Below are 14,663 nucleotides of genomic sequence, written 5' to 3' on the forward strand. Positions count from 1 at the left end.
TACAGGGTGCTCATAAGTAAAGCAGCTCCTCCACCTTGTGGCTGGACAGAATAATGTTATCGAAATTCGTTTGTGCCTAACGTCATACGTGAAGGACACCAAAACAGGGCAGGTAATTCGATCAAATTTGAGGCGAAGATACACCCACAAACCCTGTGGCGTCCCCCCATTCCCCCCACCCCCAGAAGCACTTATGTCTTTATCTCTACACTCTCTTGCTTCCCCCTACCTGTAATTTATTGTAGAATCCATCTACCCGGGCCCTTCCTCCCCTCCTCCCCCAAGCCCAACTTGTAATACTAATAATGACTGTGGTATCCGTTAAGAGCTTACCACGGCCCAAGCACTGTACTAAGCACTGGGGTAGATACAAGACAATCGGGTCAGACTCTGTCCCTGCTCTACATGGGCCTCCCAATCTAAGTGGGAGAACAAGTATTTAATCCCCATTTTAGAGATGAGGGAACTAAGATGCAGAGAAGTGAAGTGACTTGCCCAAGGTCACGCAGCAGGCAGGTGGCAGAGTGGGAATTAGAACCTAGGTCCTCTTACTGCCAGGCCTGTGCTCTTCCCCCAGCTCTGCTTATGAGTTCCTTGAGGGCGGGAATCATGTCATAATAATGATGGCATTTGTTAAGCGCTTACTATGTGCAAAGCACTGTTCTAAGCACTAGGGAGGTTACAAGGTGATCAGGTTGTCCCACGTGGGGCTCACAGTCTTCATCCCCATTTTACAAATGAGGTAACTGAGGCCCGGAGAAGTGAAGTGACTAGCCCAAAGTCACACAGCTGACAAGTGGTGGAGCCGGTATTTGAACCCATGACCTCTGACTCCAAAGCCCGTGCTCTATCCCCTGAGCCATGCTGCTTCCCGCTTGTGAGCCCCTTGAGGGGCAGAGTCCTTGTCTAATTCCCCTGGGCACCCTCTTTCCCAAGACTTAGTGCAGTGCTCTGCACACAGTAAGCACTTATTGAATACGAATTAATTAGTAAAATTCAGCCCTTAGTACAGTGCCTGGCACATAGTAGATGCTTGACAAATACCATTAAACCAAAAACACTTAGTCTATTGTACTCTCCCAAGTGCACTGTAAATACCATTGCTTGATTGATGTGGGGATGCTTTGGAACTATCTACTTTTATGGGAAACCTGAAAAAAATAGGATAAAAAAAGTCTTTCCATAGACTGCCATTTATCAGCAGGCGAATAGAGAGAGAGAGAGAGAGAGAGAGAGAGCTGTCCTTCGTATTCGAAGAAGACGCTACCACTGGTGCAGCCCTACTGAAGCAGGCCAGTCTTGGCTGAAAAGACAGATGTGGGCTCTACACACCCTCCCGCATTGTTTCTAGGTAAGGATAAAGCCTTGTTGAGCTAATGGGTTTGTCCCACATCAGGCCTCGCTCTTTTCCACTCCACCCACTTAAGCCCCAGTCTTCACAAAGCCTTTGCCCCAGGGCAGAAAGCTCTCTCCTGATTTCTGCCCATAAGCTAACCCCAATGACAAAAGTTTTTCCCCAATAGGCAGGGTTAATCCATTATGATGCCTGCTAGAGCCATAGGAATGAAGCAGAGGAGACGGAGTACAGCCAGAGACTGCTATTTTTTCATCATTATTATTATTATTATTATTATTATTATTATGGAACATCCCTGCCCCAGCTCTCTCTCCCTCCCTTCAGGCTCGTGTCTCCTCCTGCCTTCAAGACATCTCCATTTGGATGTCTGCCCGCCATCTAAAACTCAGTATGTCCAAGACTGAACTCCTTATCTTCCCTCCCAAACCATGCCCTCTCCCTGACATTCCCATCACTGTTGACGGCACTTCCATCCTTCCCGTCTCACAAGAACGCAACCTTGGTGTCATCCTTGACCCTGCTCTCTTGTTCACCCCTCACATCCAATCCGTCACCAAAAACTGCCGGTCCCACCTCTGCAACATCGCCAAGATCCGCCCTTTCCTCTCCATCCAAACTGCTACCCTGCTGTTCAATCTCTCATCCTATCCCGACTGGATTACTGCATCAGCCTCCTCTCTGATCTCCCATCCTCCTGTCTCTCCCCACTTCAATCTATACTTCACGCTGCTGCCTGATCATCTTTATGCAGAAACGCTCTGGGCATGTTACTCCCCTCCTCAAAAATCTCCAGTGACTATGAATCAACCTATGCATCAGGCAAAAACTCCTCACTCTCGGCTTCAAGGCTATCACCTCGCCCCCTCATACCTCACCTCCCTTCTTTCCTTCTACAGCCCAGCCCACACCCTCTGCTCCTCTGCCGCTAACCTCCTCACTGTGCCTCATTCTCACCTGTCCCGCCGTTGACCCCCAGCCCACGTCCTCCCTCTGGCCTGGAATGCCCTCCCTCCGCACATCCGCCAAGCTAGTTCTCTTCCTCCCTTCAAAGCCCTACTGAGAGCTCACCTCCTCCAGGAGGCCTTCCCAGACTGAGCCCCTTCCTTCCTCTCCCTCTCCCCATCCCCCCCCCGCCCTACCTCCTTCCCCTCCCCACAGCACCTGTATATATGTTTGTACAGATTTATTACTCTATTTATTTTGCTTGTACATATTTACTATTCTATTTATTTTATTTTGTTAATATGTTTTGTTTTGTTGTCTGTCTCCCCCTTCTAGACTGTGAGCCCGCTGTTGGGTAGGGACCGTCTCTATATGTTGCCAACTTGTACTCCCCAAGCGCTTAGTCCAGTGCTCTGCACACAGTAAGCACTCAATAAATACGATTGAATGAATGAATGCACACAGTAAGTGCTCAATAAATACGATTGAATGAATGAATGAATGAAAGCACTGTTCTAAGTACTGGGATAAAAAGAGGTTTATCAGGTTGAGTACAGTCCCTGTCCCACAAGGGATTTACAGTTTGGGGGAAGGCCGGGGGGGAGAAGAAGTATTTAATTCCCATTTTGCAGGTGAGGAAACTGAAGCACAGAGAAGTGAAATGACTTGCCCAAGGTCACATAGCAAGCAAGCATAGCAGCGTGGCCTAGTGGACAGAGCATAGGCCTGGGAGTCAGAAGGTCCTGGGTTCCAATCCCAGCTCTGCCACTTGTCTGCTGTGTTACCTTGGGCAAGTCACTTCACTTCTCTGGGCCTCAATTACCTCATCTGGAAAATGGAGATTGAGACCGTGAGCCCCACGTGGGACAGGGACTATGTCCAACCTGATTAGCTTGTATCTACCCCAGTGCTTAATACAGTGCCTGGAACATAGTAAACACTTAATAAATACCATTTTAAAAAAAAGTAGTTGGCAGAGTCAGGATTAGAACCCAGATTCTCTGATTCCCAGGCCCGGGCACTTTCCACTAGGCCACACTGCTTCTCTCAGTATACCAGCGGGGTTTGCCGCTGGAGTCGACTACACTATACCCTCAGGCAGGAACCTCTGTCCACTCTAGCCACAAACCCAGCGGGTATACTGAGAGAAGCAGTGTTGCCTAGTGGAAAGAGCCCGGGCCTGGGAGTCAGAGGATCTGGGTTCTAATCCTGACTCTGCCAATTACTTTTTTTAAAAAATGGTATTTATTATTGGACACCTCTGTGGTGCCCAAGCCAAGTCAGCTCCTCCTGAAGTCCAAAATAAGTAATCTGAGTTGAAATCATTCACATCAGAATGCCTGCACTGGCAATTACGCTTTTTAGGGCACATTGTTCTCCTACTCCTGAATAGAATTTGTTATATTGGACAAGAAGGAGGTCATTAATGAAGTGGTATACCCACCCCCCACCCCTGCTGTCAACTTTCACAAGCGCATTCCAGTCCAGCAGAGATGAATTGATCACTACCAATAGACAGGGCTCTGGTTCCCAAATTCATCACCCCATTGTGCAGCGCAATGAAATGACAATTCTCCAGTGGTGGGTGTGAAATCTAGTTGGGTGGAGGCCACAAAGTTGAGGGCCATTTTTTTAACCCTACAAAATGGCACTCCAACTGGTTAATAGACTTTTCAAACACAAGTGAATACTAATCATTTTCATGATTCTTAAACCTATTTGACTATCTCCACTGCAGGTCTGGAGGTGATCGGCTAGTTATGCAACCCCAAAACCATCTAATCTATCTCCAAATCATGTCCGTTCAACCTTTACAACATCACTAAAATCCGCCCTTTCCTCTCCATCTAAACTGCTACTGTGATAAACGAAGCAGTTATCCTATAATAATAATAATGATGATGATGGTGGCACTTATTAAGTGCTTACTATGTGCAAAGCACTGTTCTAAGTGCTGGGGAGGTTACAAGGTGATCAGGTTGTCCCACGGGGGGCTCACAATCAATCCCCAATCAATCAATCGTACTTATTGAGCACTTACTGTGTGCAGAGCACTGTACTAAGCGCTTTTACATTTTACAGATGAGGTAACTGAGGCCCAGAGAAGTGAAGTGACTTGCCCAAAGTCACACAGCTGAAAATTGGTGGAGCCGGGATTTGAACCCATGACCACTGATTCCAAAGCCCGGGCTCTTTCCACTGAGCCACGCTACTTCCTCTACTATCCCACCTTGACTACTGCATCAATCTCTTTTCTGACCTCCCTGCCTCCTGTCTCTCCCCACTGTAGTCCATACCTCACTCTGATGCCCGGATCATTTTTTCTACAAAACCATTCAGTCCACATCTCCCCACTCCTCAAGTACCTCCAGTGGTTGCCCACCCACCTCCACATCAAACAGAAACTCCGTACCACGGACTATAAAGCATTCAATCACCTTGCCTCTTCCTGGACCTTCACTTCTCTGGGCCTCAGTTACCTCATCTGTAAAATGGGGATCGAGACGATGAGCCCCACCTGGGGCGGGGACTGTGTCCAACCTGATTTACTTTTATCCACCCCAGCGCTTAATACAGTGCTTGACACACAGCAAGCACTTAACAAATGCCATAATTCTTCTTATTATTACTATTGGTAATTTATTTACTTATACTACCATCTATCTCCCCCTCTGGCCTGTATGTTCCTCGTGGGCAGGGAACGCGTCTACCTGCTCTGCTATATTGTACTCTCCCAAGTACTTAAGCATGGTGCTTTGCACACAGTAAACACTCAATAGATATGACTGATTGATGGTGGCTTCCATTCACTATACCTGCATAAAACCGATTTCCCTCCTCCCAGTTTTTAGCCATGGTCCTTTTTCTTTCTTTGCCATTTGTCAGGAGCCTCAGGATTTCTTTTGCTCTCTTACCCGTCCATCAGTCCACCCACTCTGGCTGCTCCTTCAATGCCTAATTAGACCTGGCACAGGCCCAACTGCATCATTGCCATCATTATCATCACCGGGATTGAATTGAGCGCCTACTGTGTGCTGAGCACTGTAGTAGGCGTAAGGGGGACATTCAGAAACCGCCGTCCACTGCCACCCACCAGCCGCTCCCACCACAGCCTGACGCCATCCACTCCCACCGACAGCCGCCCAAGTCTGGAGGGGACGGTGACATCGAAGGATGCTGGTCCTCCCTCCACTGTCCCCCTCCCTCCCTCACCCCTTTATCCCTTTGGTCCCCCCTCTGTCCTGTCCTTTTTACCTAGCCCTCCTCTCCTTCTCTCTCTGCTCCCCCCTGCCTACTCCTCTGGCCCCTCCCCTTCCCAAGGTGACCTGATCACTTTAAACTAGGCCTTTTATCCTATTTTGTGCTTTGAAGACCAGCTTGAATATGCCACTCACAGAGGTGTTCTCAGGCAGTATAAATCTCCACTACATGGAAGTTCCATTAGGTGTGTATGCCCAGCGATGCCACAATACCAGCCTTATCTGCCCAAGCTGTTCCTCCCTGCTGCTCATCTCTCATCCTTTTGCATTCATTCCCTTCTACGCAGTGTGTTTCAGTAAATCATTTTCACCCCAGCTGGGGTTCTCTCAGATTCATTTATAGCTACTTACCCAGGCAGAAGATATTTTCAATTCTTGGCAAGATCAATATCAGCATCAACAGAATCAATCGAGCCCCTAGCGTGTACAGAAGTACATAAGAGACGTTTGGAGGACAGAAGAATCTAAGCTCTGACTGCTGCCCTGGAGGAGTGCACGGTCTATAATAATTATGGTATTTGTTCATTCATTCATTCATTCAGTCATATTAATTGAGCGCTTACTGTGTGTAGAGCACTGTACTAAGCGCTTGTTAAACCCTTCCTATGTGCCAAGCACCATTCTAAGCGCTGGGGTAGATACAGGGTAATCAGGTTGTCCCATGTGGGGCTCGCACTTTTAATCCCCACTTTACAGATGAGGTAGCTGAGGCACAGAGAAGTTAAGTGACTTGCCCGAGGTCACACAGCAGACAAGTGGCGGAGCTGGGATTAGAACCCATGTCCTCTGACTCCCAAGCCCGTGCTCTTTCCACTAAGCCATGCTGCTTCTCTAATGGGGAAGAATGGGGAAGACAGTAGATACTAATTGGCAAATATGCAGAGTTCAATCAGAGAGTAGATATAAGCATGGCTTATTGGATAGAGCACAGGCCCTGGGAGTCAAAAGGATCTGGGTTCTAATCCCGGCTCTGCCACTTGTCTGCTGTGTGACCTTGGGCAGGTCATTTAACTTCTCTGGACCTCAGTTACCTCATCTGGAAAAGGGGAATTTAGAGTGTGAGCCCAATGTGGGACAGGGACTGCGTCCAACCTGATTAACTTGTAACTACCCCAGCACTTAGAACAGTGTTTGGCACATAGTAAGAGCTAAACAACCACCATGATTATTATATAAGAAATAGACCCCCATGGATAAATCATCTGCAACATGTAAACAAATCAATGAGTGTAGAAGAGTGCTGAGATGGCTGAAGGGGTGGCATGACCTGGAGAAGGTTACTTTCTAAAATAATTTGGAAAAAGGGGAGGGACAAGATTTGGCCCACCTGAAGGTGGGCAGGGTGTTCCAGGCATGGAAAAGGTGTGAACAATGGGGAGAGGCTGGAGAATGAAGGGTGAGGGATAGGACAGAGGTTAGCTTTTGAGCTGGGCTGAAGCACGAGAAGAGAATAGAGATCATTCATTAGAGGGAACCAGCTGATGGACAGTCTTGAAGCCGATGGTCTGTGGAGTTTACAATCCCTCTAGACTGCAAGCTCGCTGTGGACAGGGAACGTGTCTACCAACGCTGTTGTGCTGCCCACTCCCAAGCACTTAGTACAGTCCCCTGCAACCAGTAGACACTCAATAAATACCATTTATTGATTGACTGTTTGATGGTATGGAGTTTTCACTTTATGCGAGAAGCAACACAGAGCCAATCAAGGTTTTGGAGGAAGGGGGAGAGATTATTTTTTAATGATATTTGTTAAGCACTTACTCTGTGCCAGGCACGGTCCTAAACACTGTGATAGATACAAGCTAATCAGGTTGGACACAGTCCATGTCCCACATGGGGCTCACAGTCTTAATCCTCATTTTACAGATGAGGTAACTGAGACCCAGAGAAGTTAAGTGACTTGCCCAAGGTCACACAACAAGTACACGGCAGAGGCAGGATTAGAACCCAGGACCTTCTGACTCCCAGGCCTGTGCTCGATCCACTAAGTCACACTGCTTTTCGGCATTGTGCTTTGATCTGCTTTTCATAATCCTACAGAAGATAAAACCTTCAGTGACAGCTGGAGTCAATGAGGCATAATCTTTTACCAACCCATGGCCAACTTCTAGAGCCTTCCAGAATTTTCATTTTGATTTCCTCCCAGCCCGTGCTAATTAGTTATTGATATACAAGCCCAGATTGAGGCCCTGATGGGTTTTGGACTAGCACATTGCAGTGGGACCCTCCTTACTTCACTCTGAATTCCCACACATGCATGACATTTATGCAAATGTATGCATGTACACAGAAACACATACTCACCAAAGAAAACTATGCTTCATATAATCTGAATTTTAAAAAAATATTGACTATAACCTTCAATGACACATTATCTTCAGTACTTTCCTGGAAACCAAGACTCTAACATACTTTTTTATGGTATTTGTTAAGCACTTACTATGTGTCCAAAACCGTTGTAAGTACAGGGATAGATACAAGGCTTAGTAGATAGAGCTCCATCCTGGGAGTCAGAGGGACCTGGGTTCTATTCTTAGCTCTGCCACTTGTCTGCTGTGTGACCTTGGGCAAGTCACTGCACTTCTCTGGGCCTCCGTTACCTCATCTGGAAAAGGGAGATTAAGACTGTGAGCCCCATGTGGGACAGGGACTGTGTCCAACCTGATTAGCTTGTATCTACCCCAGTGCTTAGAACAGTGCTTGACACATAGTAAGTTCTTAACAAATACCATCATCATCATGGAGCTCACAGTTTAAGTAGGAGGGAGAGCAGGAGAACTGAGTTATAGGGAAGTGAAGTGACTTGTCTGAGGACACACAGCAGAGAAGCAGCGGAGTAAGTATTAGCACCCAGGTCCTCACTGTCAAATGCATCGATGAGGTGCACAGATGGAATACGTTATTGCCTTCTGAAACAGACTGACAACACTGCATGATTTTCCGAACTGAATTTAACATGATATTCATAAAATCCTTAGTATTTTTGTTTTGGTATTTTGTTAAGAAAGTAAACACCCTCATTATGGATTTGCTTTGATTTGCTGCAGCGCCAACAACTTGTTTTTCAGGGAGGAAAAAAAAAACAGTAGGAGTGACAAAGCAATGAGACAAGGCAGCAACGAAACACTGCTGGTGTTGGAATTAACACGTGTGAAATACTTTAATTGCCTCCCCCACCCCGAGATAGTGGGACATTGATTGCAGTTTAAATGACCAGGCTTTAGCCTAGTCACATTGGTGTCCGATCCACTCTCAGTTTATTCACTGACTGGTTATTCCCTTTGTAGATTAATTCCTCTTCTCTTTTTCCTCCTTCCACCTGTCTTTTGGTCATTTCAGCAGCAGGTCATCATAAAAGTGGTCCATCGTGCTTCATGTTAGAAGGTGGGGTAGCAGCACGGACTCCTGGCACAATCGATCAATCAGTCAATCGTATTTATTGAGCGCTGAGTGCCGAGCATCCAATTAAGAGCTTGGGAGAGCACAATATAACAGAGTTGGTAGACACGTTCCCTGTCTACAGAGAGCTTACTGTCTAGAGGGGGGAAACAGACGTTACTATAATAAATAAAGAAATTATGGATTTGCGTGCAAATGTAGTGGAGCTGAGGAAGGGGTGAATAAAGGGTGAAAACTCCAAGTGCTAAGGTGACGCAGAAGGGAGTGGGAGAAGAAGAAATGAGGGTTCAGTCAGGGAAGGCCTCTTGGAGGAGACATGCTTTTAATGAAGCTTTGAAGGTCGGGAGAGTCGGATATGGGGAGGGAGGGAGTTCTAAACCAGAGGCAGGATGTGGACGAGAGGTCAGCAGCGAGATAGACGAGATTGAGGTAGAGTGAGTAGGTTGGTATTAGAGGAGAAAAGTGTGAGGGCTGGGTCGTAGTAGAATGTAACCTTACCCTACAGGCTGTAAGCTCATTATTGGCAGGGAACGTTTCCACTAATTCTATTGTCTCATACTCTCCCAAACACTTAGTACAGTGCCCTACACCTAGTAAGCACTCATTAAATGCCATTGATTGATTGATGGTAGGAAATAAGTGAGCTAAGATAGGAAGGGGCAAAGTGATTTGAGTGCTTTAAATCTGATGGTAAGGTGTTTCTGTTCAATGCGGAGGTGGATGGGCGACCTTGGAGGTTCTTGAAGAGTGGGGAAACATGGATTGAACCTTTTTTTAGATCCTGCTGGGAAAGATGGGAGAGTTGAAAAAGGAACAGGAGGAGGGAGGGACTGAAAGGAGACTGGGCGATTTGGGGGAAATCAGGCCTAATGGTTTCAATTTTTTCAATAAAGTTCATGGCCAGGTCATTAGGGGCAAGAGATGCTGGGCCTGGGAGTCAGAGGACCTGGGTTCTAATCCTGGCTCCGCCAACTGCTTGCCGCGTGGCCTTGGGCAAATTGCTTTTTTTTTTGTGGTATTTGTTAAGCGCTCACTATGTGCCAGGCACAGTTCTAAGTGCTGAGGTTGGCTAGAAGGTAATCAGGTTGTACAAAGCCCGTGTGCCACAGTTTCCTCATCTGTAAAATGGGGATTAAATCCTCCTCCTTCCTACTTAGACTGTGAGCCCCATGTGGGAGCAGAACTGTGACCAACATGACTATCTCGATTCTCCCCCAGCAAACAGTAAACACTTAACAAACTCCATAATTTTTTTTTTAAAAAAAGGTTTAGTCGGGAGGAGGTTGAAACCTGAGCTAAAATATTTCGGACTGCATGTGGGTTTTATTTACCCGGATTTGTGGTGTGTAACCTAGTCGAAAGAGACCTGGTTTCTAGCCCCTGTTATGCCACCTGCTAGCTGTGAGAATCCGGGCAAGTTGCTTAACCTCTCTGTTGCCTCAGTTACCACTTCAGTAAAATGGGAATAAGAGACTTTTTCTCCCCACCACTTAGGCCACGAAACACGTGTGGGACTGTGACAGTGTCAAACTGATTATCTTGCATCTATCCTAGTGGTTGGCATATAGTAAGTACTTAATAAATACTATTACTAACATTATCATTATTGCTGTTGTCATTATTGTTATTCATCAACATCATCATCAATCGTATTTATTGAGCGCTTACTGTGTGCAGAGCACTGTACTAAGCGCTTGGGAAGTACAAGTTGGCAACATATACAGTCCCTACCCAACAGTGGGCTCACAGTCTAAAAGGACTGTGCACATGGAAGAGACAGAGGCAGTTGGGCCCTAAACGTAAACCTCTCCTCTTACTATAGGCCTTATGGCATGGAGAAGCAGCATGGCTCAGTGGAAAGAGCCCGGGCTTTGGAGTCAGAGGTCATGGGTTCAAATCCCGGCTCCAACTGTCAGCTGTGTGACTTTGGGCAAGTCACTTAACTTCTCTGTGCCTCAGTTACCTCATCTGTAAAATGGGGATGAAGACTGTGAGCCCCATGTGGGACAACCTGATTACCCTGTATCTACCCCAGCGCTTAGAACAGTGCTTTGCACATAGAAAGTGCTTAACAAATACCATCATCATAATCATGGACATCACTATTAGCAAAACTCAAACTAGGCTCAGAAGCTCTATTGAACTTTGGCTCCTGTTCTAATTTCAGCCATAATAATAATTATTATTATGGTATTTGTAAAGCGCTTACTATGTGCCAGGCACCATATTAGGTGCTGGGGCGATTACAAGGAAATCGGGTTGGACACAGTCCCTGTCCCGCATGGGACTCACAGTCTTAATCCACACTTTAAAGATGAGGTAACTGAGGCCCAGAGAAGTGACTTACCCAAGGTCACACAGCAGATAGGTGGTAGGGTGGGATTAGAACCCAGGCCGGTGCTCTATCCACTAGGCCATGCTGCTCCTCCATGGTATGGTAGGTAGGAGGTGGTTGGGCAGCTGCAGGCTGGTCTATTCCCTTCAAGCAGGGGTTGCTCTACCTTTTAGGCAAAATAGGTCATGACCTCAGAAGCAGCATGGCTCAGTGGAAAGAGCAGGGGCTTTGGAGTCAAAGGACATGGGTTCAAATCCTGGCTCCGCCAGTTGTCAGCTATGTGACTTTGGGCAAGTCACTTGACGTCTCTGTGCCTCAGTTACCTCATCTGTAAAAATGGGGATTAAGACTGTGAGCCCCCCATGGGACAACCTGATCACCTTGTAATCTCCCCAGCGCTTAGAACTGTGCTTTGCACATAGTAAGTGCTTATTAAATGCCATTATTATTATTATTTTTACTATTACTATTTGTCTAAGAGCCACTTTCACTTCTCCCCTCCAAGCTCAAATGCCTTCTGGGACCCTTTCGCCTGAGGGGGCAAATGTATGGCCTAGTGAATAGAGCACGGGCAAGGGAGTCAGAAAGACCTGGGTTCTAATCCCGGCTCCACTAGGTGTCTGCTGTGTGACCTTGGGCAAGTCACTTCTCTGGGCCTCAGTTTCCTCATCTGTAAAATGGGGTTTAAGACTATGAGTCCCCTGAAGGACATGAACTGGGTCCAACCTGATTAGCTTGTATCTACCCCGGCGCTTAGTACAGCGCCTGGCACAGTAAGCGCTGAACAGAAATACCATAATCTTCAACTTGGGGAGTTGTTTTAACTACTAGAGTGATTATCAATGTTAAATGGATGAGAAAAAATGATTTCCTGTGCCTCAGTTCCCTCACCTGCAAAATGGGGATCCAGTGCCTATTCTCCCTCTTACTTAGACCGTGAGCCCCCGTATGGAACCTGATGATCTTCTATCTACCCCAGCGTTTTGTGCAGTGCTGGGCCCAGAGTAAGCGCTTAACAAATACCACAATTATTACGATTCAGCTGATCTAAAAATCAAACAGCAGAGGTATCTGTGGGATTTGTGTTGTTATGGATCAATCGATAGTGCTTATTGAGCTTCTACTGAGTGCGAATTGCTGTGCCAGGCATTTGGGAAAGTACGACCCACGATCCCAGGGGGAGACAGACAGACAAAATGGATTGACAGATAGTGGGCGCAGGAGGAAGAACAAAGATATAATAGGTAAAAATGCAAAGGTATCTTGATGAAATAGCTGAATAATTGACTATATAAATGAATACACACCTAGGTGCCGAGGATAGAAATCAGGAGGTGGGGGCATTCTGGGAGAGATGTTTCCATGGAGTCGCTATGGGTCAGAGGCCACTCGACAGCACGAGACAAGAACAGATACCGCAGTTATTGTTGTCACTATTATTATTTTGTTTTTATTATCCAGAGCCCTAGATGGTTCCCGAGACCAGTACGGTGCTGTAACCAGACAACCTAAATAGGTGGAGTGGTCACAAATTTGGGCTTTCCATCCCACCACCTGAAAAGCCTAACATAGCCCTCCTTCTGCTGGGATGGTGTGTGAGTGGATCTCTCAGCCATGCCCACTCTGACCCAGGGGAGCAACAGGAAAGAGGAGATGTACTGACTATGGAGAGCCATGCATGGCTAAGAGCTTCCAGTACAGCCAGAAAGAACTCTGTGTTTTCTGCTGTTGGAAAGCCCCATTCTTTCACGGCCCAGTCAGCCAGGGTAGCTAACAGCCACTTCTGCCCTGCTGACTGGTTGGCTTTGGTAGCCCTGGTTAGGTTGGTCCATGTCACCCCTGGACAGAAGCAGAGGTGAGTTTTTTCCCTTTTCCTCTTTCATTTTTCACCCCATCCCCCCTGAGGTGATCTTGTTCACTCTTGGGGGGGTATGGGGACAAGGTCCAGAAATCTTTCCTTTCTGTACCCCTGCCCATTTTTATGACCAAGTTTTCTAGATTTTTTTCCTGTGCCCACTAGAGCCTCTAAGAGCATTCTCCTAGGCCTTAAGATCCTGAGAAGACAGGGCTAGTTTCAGTCACCCTTTGGGTCAAGGATGGCGTTTAGAGGCCCCCCAGTAATATCAGCAAAACATGAACCCATCAAGGACTCAAGTCTAGGGGTGTGCAGGCACCAGTCCAACCAGCGAGGCTGAGTGGATAGAGCACGGGCCTGGGATTCAGATAGACTCAGTCGCATTTCTTAAGCAGAGCACTGTACAAAGTGCTTGGGGAAAGTACAACACAGCAATCAACAGACACATTCCCTGTCCACAGCGAACTTATGGTCTAGAGTTTCCAGCTCCGCCACTTGCCTGCTGTGTGACCTTGGGTAAGTCACTTCACCTCTTCGTGCCTCAATTACCTCATCTGTAAAATGGGGAGTAATACTCTGAGCCAATGTGGGACATGGACTATGTCCAACCTGATTAGCTTGAATCTAACCCAGCACTTACAGAGCCTGGCACAAGCACAGTGTAGTGAATAGAGCAAAGGCCTGGGAGTCAGAAGGTCATGGGTTCCAATTCCGGTTCTGCCACTTGTGTGCTGTGTGACCTTGGGCAAGACACTTCACTTCTCTGGGCCTCAGTTCCCTCATCTGGAAAATGGGGATTGAGACTGTGAGCCCTATGTGGGACAGGGACTTTGTCTGACCCGATTTGCTTGTATCCACCCCAGTACTTAGTACAGTCCCTGGCACATAGTAAGCGATTAACAGATACCATAATTATTATTAGGAGGAGGAGGAGGAGGAGCTTAACAAATATCATAAAAGAAAAATCCCACTAGGCCAGCAGGCAGCAGACTTTCAAGGAAGACCAGGCCCTGAGAGGAATCCCAACCAGAGATTTTAATCAATCAATGGTATTTTATTTATTGAGTGCTTACCGTGTGCAGGACACTGTACTGAGCACTTGGGAAAGTACAGGAGCCAGGCTGACCTTGAAAGTGTTAGAAGCCAAACGGCGAGCTAACAGCTCCCTGCCAGGCAGAACCTTCAGCACAATCATCTCCCTCATGCTTTCTGACGTATTGTGGTACCAAGAGGATGACAAATGGCCACAGGAGCGCAGTTCGGATAACCGCACGCTGGCTTTCACTCAGAACGGCCCATATGTCATTTCGTCAACTTTCCACGCGTGATTTTTGATCCTCAAATCAGTTCTCTGGTCGGATCATCAGTTTTTTATGTTTCTTCATTTTTCATCGTCAAATCAGTTCTCAAATCAGATCATCGGTGCTTTTCTCATTTTTATTTTTGAGTGTGGAGCCTTGAGAAGGGGGTGGGGGGAGGACCGGAGCAAGGTGGCTTAGTGGAAAGAGCCCGGGC

Source organism: Tachyglossus aculeatus, chromosome X1 (assembly GCF_015852505.1).
Source record: "Tachyglossus aculeatus isolate mTacAcu1 chromosome X1, mTacAcu1.pri, whole genome shotgun sequence".
Lineage (NCBI taxonomy): Eukaryota > Metazoa > Chordata > Mammalia > Monotremata > Tachyglossidae > Tachyglossus > Tachyglossus aculeatus.